Consider the following 13,799-nt stretch of genomic DNA (forward strand, 5'->3'; position numbering starts at 1 on the left):
ACACATACCCCTCCCCCTCCCCCTGCCCCTCTGTTTCTCTTTATCCTTTTTGTTGGTCAGTTATATTCATGTATTTCGTCCACATGGTTGGTTTTGTTTCTAGAATGTTGATCATATTTATGCAGGTTTCCTTGGCCCTTTTTTTTTCTTGTTCAGAAAACCATTTCTTATCAGTTTTTTTTTTCTTAGTACAGACTTAAGTCTCAGAATACATCAGGGGTAAGTCCTGAAGACTTGAGGGTAGGTGCTGTTGGTAAAGGCAAGGCAGGCTATGATTTTGTGTTCTCAACAAAGATTCGAATGTAATGTTTTAAAATTGTATTTGTTTCTTTACAAACAAACAAACAAACAAAAAAGAAAAAAAAAAAGAAAAAAGAACACACACACACACACTGACACACACACACGCACGAACGCGCGCACGCTATCACGCACTCAGTTACGCACGCACATTATGTCTGACGAAAAATACCCCCCGAAAAAAGAAAAAAAGAAAAAAAAAGAATCACTGTCATGATTTCATGAATCATCAACCTTTTTTCTTCAAAGCACGAAGAAAATAATTCCCATGTACACATCTTTTTTTTTTCTTTTTTTCTTTTTTAATGAGTTTGGAAACCTGTTCACGTCAGTAGTGCGGAAGCCTGACAGAGATTAACGCCGAGGTGTCAGTGGGGACAAGGACTGCAGACAACAAACCCTAGGATTCTGCTGCCCGGGTCAGTGCGGCAATTAGGAGTCTGTGTGTTTGTTGACGGCTCTCTGTTGCTGCACCGGAGAACCAGTTAACTGAAACCAGCCGTGGGCCTAGTACACTGACGTCCCCTCTGTGTGGAAATGAGGAGGGGGTGAGGTTGCGGTGGGGTACGTGGGAGGGCGGGGGTTGGGGGGGTATAGAGTTTGCTTTCTGTGTGTGTGTGTGTGTGTGTGTGCGCGCGGCACATCTGTGTGTGGGGAGGGGTGGGGGTTGTAGAGGATGGGGGATGGGGGTATGGCATCAAACATTTCCACATTGCTTCACCAGTGAGACAAAACTCATGTGTGGTTCACACTGCGGATGTGTGTGTGTGTGTGTGCGCGCGCGCGCGTGTGTGCAGTATAGCATCACACATTGCCACATAGCTTCACTAATGAAACGAAACTCAGGTATGGCTCACTCTGTGTGTGTGTGTGTGTGTGTGCGCGAGAGAGAGAGAGCGCGCGTGTGTGTATGTGTGTGCATGTGTGTGTGTATGTATGTATGTATATGTGTGTGTGTGTGCATGTGTACTTGCGTACGTGCGCCGGTTCGTGTGTGTGAGTGTGCGTACGTGCGTGCTTGTGAGTGTGTGTGTGTTGCATGTTAGGGCGGAGGGGCAGGAATAGGGGAGAGGAACAAGGAGAGGGAGGAGGGGAGCTGTCATGACCACCTTACGTCAGCGTCACAATTACAACTCGTGAAGGACTGGTGAAAGGATGACCACAGAGCAGTTGGCACTGAATTGGGAGTTTGATTATGACCCGTCTTTAAACAGCGTCCACGAAACGAATTTCGTTGTGTTTTCATGAAATCGATAAAGAGATGATAGGCTCGTTTTTTTGTCTCGTTGAAACGATTCAGACGACCGTGCGGATGTCGTCTTTTCTCTCGGGGGTAAATACATCAATCATTTGTATCGATGTTTGGGAACCACAGGACGAACAGAAAGATGACCCGCAGGTCTATGCAGAGGCGGAGGCACGCGCCATTTCTAAAATAAACACGTTCTGCAATAGCACTGGTGTTTCATCACTTCAAAGAACGGCAATTGCGATGCAAGTAAAACATTACACAGCAATCTCAGTTTTAAACGAGCATGAAGAAATGAATTTATGATTAACCAGTTCTGTGTAAAACATTCTTCATCACAGATACCAGATACATTATTTGAAACATGACACACACGTGCTCACACACACATGCGAGGGAGAGAGAGAGAGAGAGAAGACATGACATGGTTATATTGATCGAGGTGACAGCTATGTCAATAATCCATAACAGTGACATTTTGTAACACTTGCGAATGGGTTGTCTTAGAATGTTTCATTTTCCTTTCATCATCTCAATTTTATTATTATTATTTTTTTAAGTTCTCATAAAAGATACAACACGTTGCAAAAGAATCGCTTTTCATCAATTCATTTATTCATTACTATGTTTAGATTACGATCTCTCTCTCTCTCTCTCTCTCTCTCTCTCTCTCTCTCTCTCTCTCTCTCTCTCTCTCTCTCTCTTGTCAAACCTGAACGGACCAGGAACGTATTCTGACAGTCACACGAAACCTGCTATGGACTGTCTCCTTGCTATGGACACACAACAAAATAAAGAAAAATTCCATAAATATCACGAGCGGAAATGTATAACAAGAAACAATTAATGGAAGCCGAATGTATTAAATCTTAGATATTTTGTTTTTTGACATTTTCTTATTTTTCCACATACAAATCACCTCTGTCTCTCTCCGTGTCTCTGTCCCTTTCTCTCCAGACGCGCAAACGCGCGCGCCAGTTGAATGAAAACACGAAGTGTGAGATCTGAGTGAATGAAAGAAGTTCAGGACTGATACTTCAGTAACTGTGTGCTAATACAGGCCTAGCCCGGAGGTACTGTGCAGTAATCATGTATCGTATTTGGAGCAGCTTCTTCGAAACTTTGATTTTTGAAAGGCGTATTTTATAGACCTTTTCATCGGTACCTTTCAAGAGTTATTTCAGTTTTTGTTGGCAGTGTTCTCGAGAATGAATCTGTATTAATAAATTTTGCCAGGATAGACTTTTCTCTCAGCAACCCATCCCGTATGCTGGAAATCCAAAGAAACATATCAAGACTGTATGATGCCAGCTTTGTTTTTATTGAGACATCTTGCTTCCATATGGCGCTCACTGTCGTTTAGCGTTCGTCTTCTGTTGATGTGCATTACGATGTCAAAAGGTCCAATTGAAAATGGGTTTTTTTGAAAGGAGGCGAACCAATGAGTCAAGCTGAAAAGAAGCACGTACGTGTTCGATGAGGGAGATGTCATATGGGGGGGGGGGGGGGGGGGGTAATTTTGTTGGTTTTATATGAATGAGACACCAGTGGAGCAGGATGGGACGGGGCCGATGGGTCGACTGCACGCCTGACTAAACCGGACCGAATACCGTCGGAACAAAAGAGGACGCGCGCTGCACGTGCTTACTGTACTTGTACATGCCTCACCTAAGGCGCCGCCACCACCACGTCCCCCCCCCCCTCCCCAAGCATGACGAGCAGTGACCGAGAAGCAGCGTTACGTGGTGTGATTGCCCGTGTTTTAGCTAGGTGTGTGCTCCAACCCGCCGCCTCACACCCACACATCGGAAGCATCTGCCCTGGTGGGTGGTGGTTGGGGAGGAAAGCGCCCCGTGGATTGTTGTGCTGCCGTGGTGTGAAGTGATGGCTGTGAGAGAGTGTGTGTGATTTCGCTCTTCATCCCCGTGCATTGCTGGGACGTGGTGTGGTGTCAGTGGTGTCGGGGGTTTTGGTGACGAACCAGCCGCCCGCAGTGACACACCCTTCTCTGAACCGTTTGCGGCTGAATAGCCTGGGATTGTTCACTGCCAGCACTTACTGTGATTTCCTTTGAGGATTTTCTTCTCTTTTTTTCTTCTCGTGTGTGTGTGTGTGTGTGTGTGTGTGTTAATCGAATAAATGGAGCTGAAAATGTTTGTTTTTTGTTTGTTCTAGCTAAGCCAAAACAACGGATTTCATTAATTTTGAAGAACCCGGAATCGTTTTGGGCGAAGACCGTGAGGTTGTTTGAGTAATCGTTTTGTTAATGATCGCTGTTTTGGTTGTTTGTTGTTGGGTTTTTTGTTGTTGTTTTGTTGTTGTTGGTTTTTTTGTTGTTGTTTTTTTTTGGACATATAGAGGGATGGAGGGAAGTGAGATGTGGAGGGAAAGTGGACAGGTGGGGGGATGCTGAATGACTTCGTGCATGTTTTTTGGGTCTGCTATTGACCCCCAAAGCCTCTAGACGTGCGACAATGTGCTTTCGGAAAGAAAAAATCTGAAATTCTTTCGTTGTCTCCCTCTACCTACCTCTCCTCTCTCTCTTCCTCACTGTCTCTTTTCCTCTCTCTCTCTCTCTTTGTCTCCCTCTCTTTTTGTCTCCCACTCTCTCTCTCTTTTTGTCTCCCTCTCTTTGTCTGTCTCATTGTCTCCCTCTCTCTCTCTGTCTCCCGCTGTCTCTCCCCCCCTCTCTCTGTGTCTCCCGCTCTCTCTCTTTGTCTCCCTCTCTCTCTTTGTCTCTGTCTCCCGCTCTCTCTCTCTCTGTCTCTGTCTCTCTTTGTCTCCCTCTCTCTCTCTCTCTGTCTTTGTCTCCCTCTCTCTCTTTCTGTCTCTTTTTGTCTCCCTCCTCTCTCTCTCTTTGTCTCCCTCTGTCTCTCTCTTCCTCTGTCTCTCTCTTTGTCTTTGTCTCCCTCCCTCCTCTCCTCTCTCTCTCTTTGTCTCCCTCTGTCTCTCTCTTCCTCTGTCTCTCTCTTTGTCTTTGTCTCCCTCCCTCCCCTCTCTCTCTTTGTCTATCTTTGTCTCCCTCCCTCCTCTCTCTTTGTCTCTCTCTCTCTCTCTCTTTGTCTCCCCCTCTTTCTCTCTCTCCCCCTCTCTTACTCTCTTCCTCCCTCTCTCTCTCTGCAGTCTGTTAATATTCGTTTGAAGACCTTATGTCTGTTAACTGTTACCTTTGTTAATGAAAGTTATGTATTATGTTCCTTTGTATTAGCCCCTTCAGTATGGGGCCAAGGCTTTATCTGAATAAACATCTGAATCTGAATCTCTCTCTCTTTGTCTCCTCCCCTCTCTCTCTCTTCCCCCCCCCCCCGCCCCCCTTTTGATCGTCGTATTGGCTTTGTGAAGAGTCCCGGAAGCAAGGAGATGACCATGGACCTTTGATAGTCACGGTCGTGTCGCTGAACTGGGCTTGCAGCTTTCTGCCACTCCGTCTGACCGCTAGTTTCATACAGCAGGACAGTTTGTGCACCTTTGAAGAACTTGCCCCCACCCTTCTTTATATGCAAGTGTGTGTCAGTGTGTGTGTGTGTGTATGCGTGCGCGTGTATTCATGCGTGCGTGTATGCCTTTGTGTGTTTGTATGTGTGCATGTTTTCGAGCATTCGCATAAACACTGTCATCCGTTTGTTTTGCTGTGTGGTCATTTGTAACCAGTTAACGGCGCTGAACACTAATGATGAATAAAACGCACAACGTCAAGGGGAAAGAAAAAAAAAACCAGCACGGGAGGCACCACCCAGCGTGTACTTTTCTTTGTAATCTGGCATGGTTGCTGTTACTTGTCTTGAAGCATACTGTAGGGTGGCAAAAATGCGCCAGTTTTGTTAAAAACAATGTGCAGCGTGTGCGGTTGGTTTTGTGTTATTTTTGCGGGGGTGGGGGTGGGGGGTTCTTTCAAAAATAAACATAGACTTGTGTGTGCTTTTTCTTTTCTTTTTTCTAGTTTTGTTTTCCATTCATTTGACACTTGGTTTGGCTGTGTACATTTTCGACTTCTTAGTAATTTCTTGACAAGTTGGAAAATTTACAAGTGGGAGGCAATGCCACGTGCACGCACAGTGTGTGTGTGTGTGTGTGTGTGTGTGTGTGTGTGTGTGTGTGTGTGTGTGAGCACGCGCGAAGTGTGTAGAGATGAGAGATGATTAATTAATAATAAGAGAAAGGGAAGACAGTCCAGTAGATTATCACGATGTAGTTTCAAAACATGAATTGCATCTGCTGCTTTATCACCCAAGCACAAGAACTGAAAACTTAAATGTCATCAGAACTTGAAGATGTTATCTGACTTAAGTCTAGTGCGAAGAGTAACTTAAATGTCATCAGAACTTGAAGACGTTATCTGACTTAAGTCTAGTGCGAAGGGTAACTTAAATGTCATCAGAACTTGAAGATGTTATCTGACATAAGTCTAGTGCGAAGGGTAACTTAAATGTCATCAGAACTTGAAGACGTTATCTGACTTAAGTCTAGTGCGAAGGGTAACTTAAATGTCATCAGAACTTGAAGATGTTATCTGACATAAGTCTAGTGCGAAGGGTAACTTAAATGTCATCAGAACTTGAAGACGTTATCTGACTTAAGTCTAGTGCGAAGGGTAACTTAAATGTCATCAGAACTTGAAGATGTTATCTGACATAAGTCTAGTGCGAAGGGTAACTTAAATGTCATCAGAACTTGAAGATGTTATCTGACTTAAGTCTAGTGCGAAGGGTAACTTAAATGTCATCAGAACTTGAAGACGTTATCTGACTTAAGTCTAGTGCGAAGGGTAACTTAAATGTCATCAGAACTTGAAGATGTTATCTGACATAAGTCTAGTGCGAAGGGTAACTTAAATGTCATCAGAACTTGAAGATGTTATCTGACTTAAGTCTAGTGCGAAGGGTAACTTAAATGTCATCAGAACTTGAAGACGTTATCTGACTTAAGTCTAGTGCGAAGGGTAACTTAAATGTCATCAGAACTTGAAGATGTTATCTGACATAAGTCTAGTGCGAAGGGTAACTTAAATGTCATCAGAACTTGAAGATTTTATCTGACATAAGTCTAGTGCGAAGGGTAACTTAAATGTCATCAGAACTTGAAGATGTTATCTGACTTAAGTCTAGTGCGAAGGGTAACTTAAATGTCATCAGAACTTGAAGATGTTATCTGACTTAAGTCTAGTGCGAAGGGTAACTTAAATGTCATCAGAACTTGAAGACGTTATCTGACTTAAGTCTAGTGCGAAGGGTAACTTAAATGTCATCAGAACTTGAAGACGTTATCTGACTTAAGTCTAGTGCGAAGGGTAACTTAAATGCCATCAGAACTTGAAGATGTTATCTGACTTCAGTCTAGTGCGAAGGGACAGAAATAAAAAAAGACATAGACGGCAAAAAATGGGTGGTGGAAGGGATGCCGAGGGAGGAGTGGGCATAGATCAATGTATCCCCATTACCTGCATGGGCTTCACCACTGCTGCTTCGCATGTCACCTGCACACCCAAGATGAGGATGCTACTCCCTCAAAGAAACCTGATGATGTTCCTCAGTCCTCTGCGGCTGTTTGTTGTGTGCATCAGAGATGTAGAGGGAATTGCTTTTCTTTTTCTTTCCCCTTTCTAATATTATAGCGAGAATTATGGACAGAGGTGGGGATTGTTCTGTCCCTTCTATTATTGAGCTAGCATTGCTCTCGACATGTGAGTCATGGATTGAGCTAGCATTGCTCTCGACTTGTGAGTCATGGACTGAGCTACCATTGCTCTCGACATGACAGTCATGGACTGAGCTAGCATTGCTCTCGACATGTGAGTCATGGACTGAGCTAGCATTGCTCTCGACATGTGAGTCATGGACTGAGCTAGCATTGCTCTCGACATGTGAGTCATGGATTGAGCTAGCATTGCTCTCGACATGTGAGTCATGGACTGAGCTAGCATTGCTCTCGACATGACAGTCATGGACTGAGCTAGCATTGCTCTCGACATGACAGTCATGGACTGAGCTAGCATTGCTCTTTCCCTTCCACCATTGACACGTGAGTCATAGCACTGTTCTTCCCCATCCACTGTTGACATGTGAGTAAAGGACTGAGTTAGCATTGCTCTTTCCTTTCCACCATTGACCTGTGTGAGTCATGGATTGAGTCAGCATTGCTCTTTCCTTTCCACCATTGACCTGTGTGAGTCATGGATTGAGTCAGCATTGCTCTTTCCTTTCCACCATTGACCTGTGTGAGTCATGGATTGAGTTAGCATTGCTCTTTCCTTTCCACCATTGACCTGTGTGAGTCATGGATTGAGTTAGCTTTGCTCTTTATTTTCCATCATTGACATGTAAGATAACATTGTTTTTCCTTTAACGTAATTATCTCTCTGTGTGTGTGTGTGTGTGTGTGTGTGTGTGTGACAGACAGAGAGACAGACAGAAAATTGCTGTTTCTTTTTTTTAACACTGACGTGCAGATCATAGATTGTGAGAGATTAGATGTTTCACTTCCACTGTGGACGCGCTAACCACAGATTGTTAAATAACCGCTTTTCCCCCCATTCGCTATTGACATGCGAGTCACGAACTGAGAAAGAATTGCCGTATTCATTCCACTTCTGACGCGTGAGTCATGAACAGAGGGAAGGCACTGTTCACCATCCAGCTGTGAGGTGTGAGACATGAATTGAGAGAGGATTGCTGCATCCTTGAATGGATGGCAACTATGGTTGAAGTGCTTGACATGAAATGAGAAAAAATGTTCCAAATGTATAAATGAAAACAACAACTTAGAAAACAAACACATACCCAAGAAAGAAATAGGTATTAGACAGGTTGATAAACAGACGGAAAGATAAACAAAGACGGTTAGAGGCATAGATAGGAGTAAAATAGCTATTTGTTTTTCTTCAGTTTAAAAGAAGACACATCTTCAGAACATTCCTTATGCGTACAACATATTGAATTCTTCATTACTTTAAAGGGCTTTCGATCACCATAAAACGTCTCGTTTGCCGGATGAAAAAGTAGCGATCAATAATTACAGGAATTATTTTCGGATGGATGGATAATCGAGTGAAAGGAAAATCCATTTGTGCTGAATGCATCGGCTCTTCACGGGATTTTTTTTTTTTTTTTTTTTTTTTTAATGAGAACTCTCGGTGGTCATTGCCATACCTCAAATTGAATCATTACCTGGTTCGTCCATATGTGAAACGTAAAACACTATGCACAGGCGGGGAAAACATCTTCGCGAGGGTTGTGAAAGTTTTATTATTACTGGCAGTGCCCAGCTTTGGCTCTCTCTGTTTCTGACAGTCTGTATCTCTGTGTGTGTCTTGTATATTCTGTCCGTCTGTGCCCGTCTCTCTCTCCTCTTCCTCTTCCCTTCTTCACCTCCTTCTCACTTTTCTTTACCGCGTCTTCTGTCCTGTGCGTGTGCCAGTTTTATTTTCAGATTGTATATTGAAAAAGAAACAACTGTTATATATGTTGGTGTGTTTATAGATAGATAGATAGATAGATAGATGTTGTTTTTGTCGGTAGTGTGTGTGTGTGTGTGTGTGTGTGTGTGTGATATGTCTTTATAAAGAAAAGTAGAACTTAAATAGTTATGTAATCATACGCCGGGGGGGGGGGGGGTGTATGCGCGCGTGGATGTGTATGTGTGTGCGTGCGTGTGTGTGCGCGCACATGTGTGTGTGTGGAGAGAGAGAGGGATGGAGGAAAATAACCAATGTTATTCATACCATTGGTACTTGAAAACTGTGCCTTCGTTCCCACACCTTACCAGCATGGGGTATATTTGTAAAAAAAAGAAAAAGAAAAAAAGGGAAAAAAAAGAAAAAAGAAAAACAAAAGAAAAAAAAGAAAGATAATTGCTGAAACAAAACTCTGAACGCTTGGCTGTACATTATTGCTTTCAGAGATCTATCCCACCAGTGAGTGCAGATGTTGGCCTTCAGTCCAGGCCGAACCCGTTAATGTATGAGACATTATTTCTGAGGCAATGGACAGAGGAAAAGCTGTTGCCCTACTTTCACAGTGGAGAATCCCAGGTGACCTCAGTTAAGGTTGAGTACCCCTCGCTAGACCTTCACCTGTTTCTGGCTGTGTTGGTGGGGGTGTCTTCTGTATGCACCAAGGAGATGCGCCATGTCTGACGTGACGAGCGTGAACAATGGAGAGAGATGGAAATTTTATTAATGAATGAATTCATGTTTTCTTGCATACAGGCTGTGGCTATTATTATTACATTGGGATACTGGGAATGGAGGACGTGCATTCCGTTGACATGAGAGAGAGAGAGAGAGGGGGGGGGGTAAGGGGGGCAGAGAGAGAAACGGAGAGAGGGGGAAGAAAGAGGGGGGAAGTTGGGGGATGATGTGTTTTGCCAAAATGTGGGAGAGAATACGAATACGAACGGTTTATTCAGCAAAGGTCTTCGCCACGTGTGAAGAGGTATGTAAGGGCATCTTTAATACTGTCTTTTATTGTTGTTGTTTGTTGGGGTTTTTTTTGTGTGTGTGTTGTTTGTTTTTTTTGGTTTTTTAAAGAAAATATTATGTTAGCGCAATTTCTCTTATTTTAACAGCTTTATGAAGGTACAGACAAAAGTTTTAAATGTGGGAGAGGGAAGGAGGGAGAGAGAGGATAGAGAAAGAGACAGACAGACAGACAGACAGACAGACAGAGAGGGGCGGTGAGAGGAAGCCGTCAGAGACAAGAGAGGAAATAGGAGGGAAGTTTGGAGAGGATGTTTCTTGCCGAATCTGCCGATAAAAGGATAAACAAAGCCATGTTTGTTTTTTAACAGCTCTTGCTGTGTGTGTGTGTGTGTGTGTGTGTGTCTCCCACACACACACACACACACACACACACACACACACACACACACACACACGCGGTGTATCTACTTACCCGCCCCTTTTTATCGTCTACATAATAGTAATGCACTCAGCTCAGTGGCCGTCATCCCAGAACCAGATTCGCCAGTGTTTCTGGATGGTCTCTGATGGTGTTTTTTTTGTCCACAGAAGATCAGAAAAATTCTGGTCAATTCGCCATGGACATTTTGTTTGAGAAACACACACACACACACACACACACACACACACACACACACACACACACACACACACACACACACACACACACACAGAGTCATTAAGAATAATTGGGCAAAGTGGAACGACATATTTGATCATCGATGGAATGCATTAGTGACAGGCTTCATTACTGGTAGGGCTACAATAGTGGAAGGCTTTACTATCGAATGGAGACCTCCCAGCTGATTTGGCGTTCCGAAGGGAGGAATTAGAACAGAACCTATAAAAACATCATGGGTTTATCTCTCCTTGTCCAAATTCAGATCACCCCCAAAGCTCACCTTTTCTCTCCAAGTTCGTAATTTGAAAACGTGATTATTTTCATCACTGTCCTGTCTCTTTCGTTGTTGCGTTGTTTGTACGTGAAACGTGCTTGCATACAGTGTTTTGCGTGCAGATGAACACCCGCAGTGCTTATACATACAATACATCTTTGTTGATCCATTTGGAAATTAATTAATTGTGCGTCCATAGGCTCGTCACTCACCCAACACAGTGTTTCAGCCCGTATCCAAGTCCAGTACACACACACACACACACACACACACACACACACACACACACACACACACACACACACACACACACACACACACACACACACACACACACACACACACACACACACACACACACACACACACACACACACACACACACACACACACTGTAAGTTCATCAGGGGGGATATCAATTTACATTAAAGAAGATTTAAGAAAGAACATCAAAATACTGCCAAGCAGTAACAGCGACATTGTGTGGATAAAGATACCAAGCACCAATGACAACGACGACACTTTTGTGGGATGTGTCTACACACACACACACACACACACATGCTTGTCACATGCTTTCTGTGTTACGCTCGATCCGTGATGGTTCATGTCAGGCTGGCTTTTCCAGAGGATTGTTCTGAATAATGGGCAACGATGCCTTGTACATTCCATGCCATTTTAAGGTACGGTGCTTTCCTGTGCACCCACGTTTCTTACGATAGTGGACCATTAGTAGTAGTTGTAGTAGTCGTGGTAGTATCAATATTATTATTGTTGTTGTTGTTGTTAAGAGCAACTTTACCATGTCATAACGTGGGCAGAAACATTTACCACATGCACATAGAGAATAGGAACATACTGCCACAGTTTTTCAAAACACATAACAAATAGTTCCCTACCTGATAAAAAAGGAAAACCAAAAAAAGAATGAGCCTTATCTGTTTGATCTGGTCTTACTTTAGATACGCCGAGCCCGCGTGCTTCCGGAATGAATGTCTCACGTGATGGTAACATGGGAAACGAGAGACAGTTGTGGGTGCGCTAGGGAGTGGAATGGGGAAGGGGAGGGGGGGGGGAAGGGGGTAGGAGAGCGACTTGCACAGGTGGAAGGAAAGGGGAAGCCGAAGGTGGATTCGATGATTATCTCCATGTCATATGTTCCCTGCTTTCAGGGGGAAATGTCAGAAAAGGGTTGAGGTTGAAAGTGAAGACGGTGTGCGGGACGCGTGCATGTCGGGTCGTGAGAGGGAGAGAGCAGAGAAGAAATTTCCAGCCCTGAAAACGACGTCTTTCCTTGCCCGCTCACAACGTAAATTCATGCAAGTGCGTGTCGAAACATGCGCATGGGTGCACCCATGTGCATACAGTCCTCGCACTACACGCCCGCGCGTGCACGAACACACACACACACACACACACACACACACACACACACACACACACACACACACACACACACACACACACAAACTCTTGTGCACACTTGTTTGTTGTTTTTTGTTTTGTTTTTCATACCTGTGTGCGTGCAAATCTGTTCTTCAGACGTACAGACAATTGAAGTTGTACATTCTCTCTGTCGGCCTGTCTGCCTGCCTCTCTGTCAATGTCTCTGTTTCCGCCTGTCTCTCTATCTGTCTGTCTGCGTGCATGCGGTCACCTGTCACCCCGCCACCCCCCAACCCACTCTCTCTTTATGTTTCACTGTCTGTCTTTCCATCCCGCCCATAGTTGTCTTTTTCCACACCACCCTGTGCCTCTTTCCTTATGAATATATAATTTACATGTTTTCCCCTTTTTTTAATCTTATCCCCATCCCGCCAATAGATTGAAGTGACGAAGTGACGTGAAAAAATTCTCTGGGGTCCAATTCCCCTGCAGACGGGCTTGATGAGGATATAATAGGCTTCCACCTGTCAACACCCATTACTCGCTATTGCATCTCTCTCTCTCTCTCTCTCTCTCTCTCTCTCTCTCTTTCTGCCTCCACCCTCTCAGTATCCGTGTGACTGAGTGTGAGTCCCTCCCTATCATAACCACTTCTCATCTCTCCATCTGCACCACCTCTCAATTTTTTTATATTGTACCTTCCGTAATGTCTGCTTCTGTCCATCTTTCCACTGTCTTGCCTTTCTCTGTCTGTTCTCTCTTTCTGTTTCTCTTTGTCTGTTTGTCTCTCTGTCTGTTTGTACCCCCCCTCTCTCTCTGTTCTCTCTCTGTGTTCTCTCTCTCTCTTATATTCTCTCTCCTACCCCTTCCTTTGTTCCTCCTGAAAAATGCCCCCTTTTCCGTACTTATCATCCAAACACACACACACACACACACACACACACACACACACACACACACACACACACACACACACACACACACACACACACACAAGCGCACAAATTCCAGCAAAAATCTTGCCCACGTCCACACTGAGTGACAATCTCTGGAACATTTAGTTGTTGTCTGTTACTCTGCAAGAGTTTACATCGAAGCCAGTGAGCCGTTCGTGTGAGCAGCCGAAGTCTGCGTGGCTTCGAAACATCCTTCATCAGTGATTCTTTCGTTCAGCTATGGACTGACACAACATGTGTCTCAAACAGAAAAATCCAAAATGACCAGTATTTCAAAATTAGGAACTAATTAGTTTAGCACATCGTTCTGGACCGTGGGGACATGAATTGAACAGACTCGAAGATGAATCCTATTCATTGTCTTCTTCTTCAAGGTGGCGTGCAATTATAGCGAGAAATATGAGCGGCCCGCCCAGTTGATAATGCGTTCTCTGACCAGCTGCGCTCCATAGCCAAGGCTGTTCAGATGATTTATCATGCAACTTATTTATCTCTCTCTCTCTCTCTCTCTCTCTCTCTCTCTGTGTGTGTGTGTGTGAGTGTGTGTCTCTCTGTCT

At 44.1% G+C, this 13,799-nt stretch overlaps 2 protein-coding genes across 2 annotated transcripts in view; both read left to right on the forward strand.

The window, feature by feature from the left end:
* Nucleotides 1-13,799, forward strand: part of LOC143299738 (tudor and KH domain-containing protein homolog) — a 75,179-nt gene that overhangs the window by 15,620 nt on the left and 45,760 nt on the right. The window lies entirely within an intron of this gene.
* LOC143299830 (cannabinoid receptor 2-like) overlaps nucleotides 3,464-13,799 on the forward strand; it is a 28,447-nt gene continuing 18,111 nt past the window's right edge. Inside the window, exon 1 of the mRNA XM_076613310.1 lies at nucleotides 3,464-3,609. The gene's annotated coding sequence lies outside the window, so the exon portion shown is untranslated. The remainder of the gene's footprint in view (nucleotides 3,610-13,799) is intronic.

Source organism: Babylonia areolata, chromosome 25 (genome assembly GCF_041734735.1).
Source record: "Babylonia areolata isolate BAREFJ2019XMU chromosome 25, ASM4173473v1, whole genome shotgun sequence".
In the NCBI taxonomy this organism is placed as follows: Eukaryota; Metazoa; Mollusca; class Gastropoda; order Neogastropoda; family Buccinidae; genus Babylonia; species Babylonia areolata.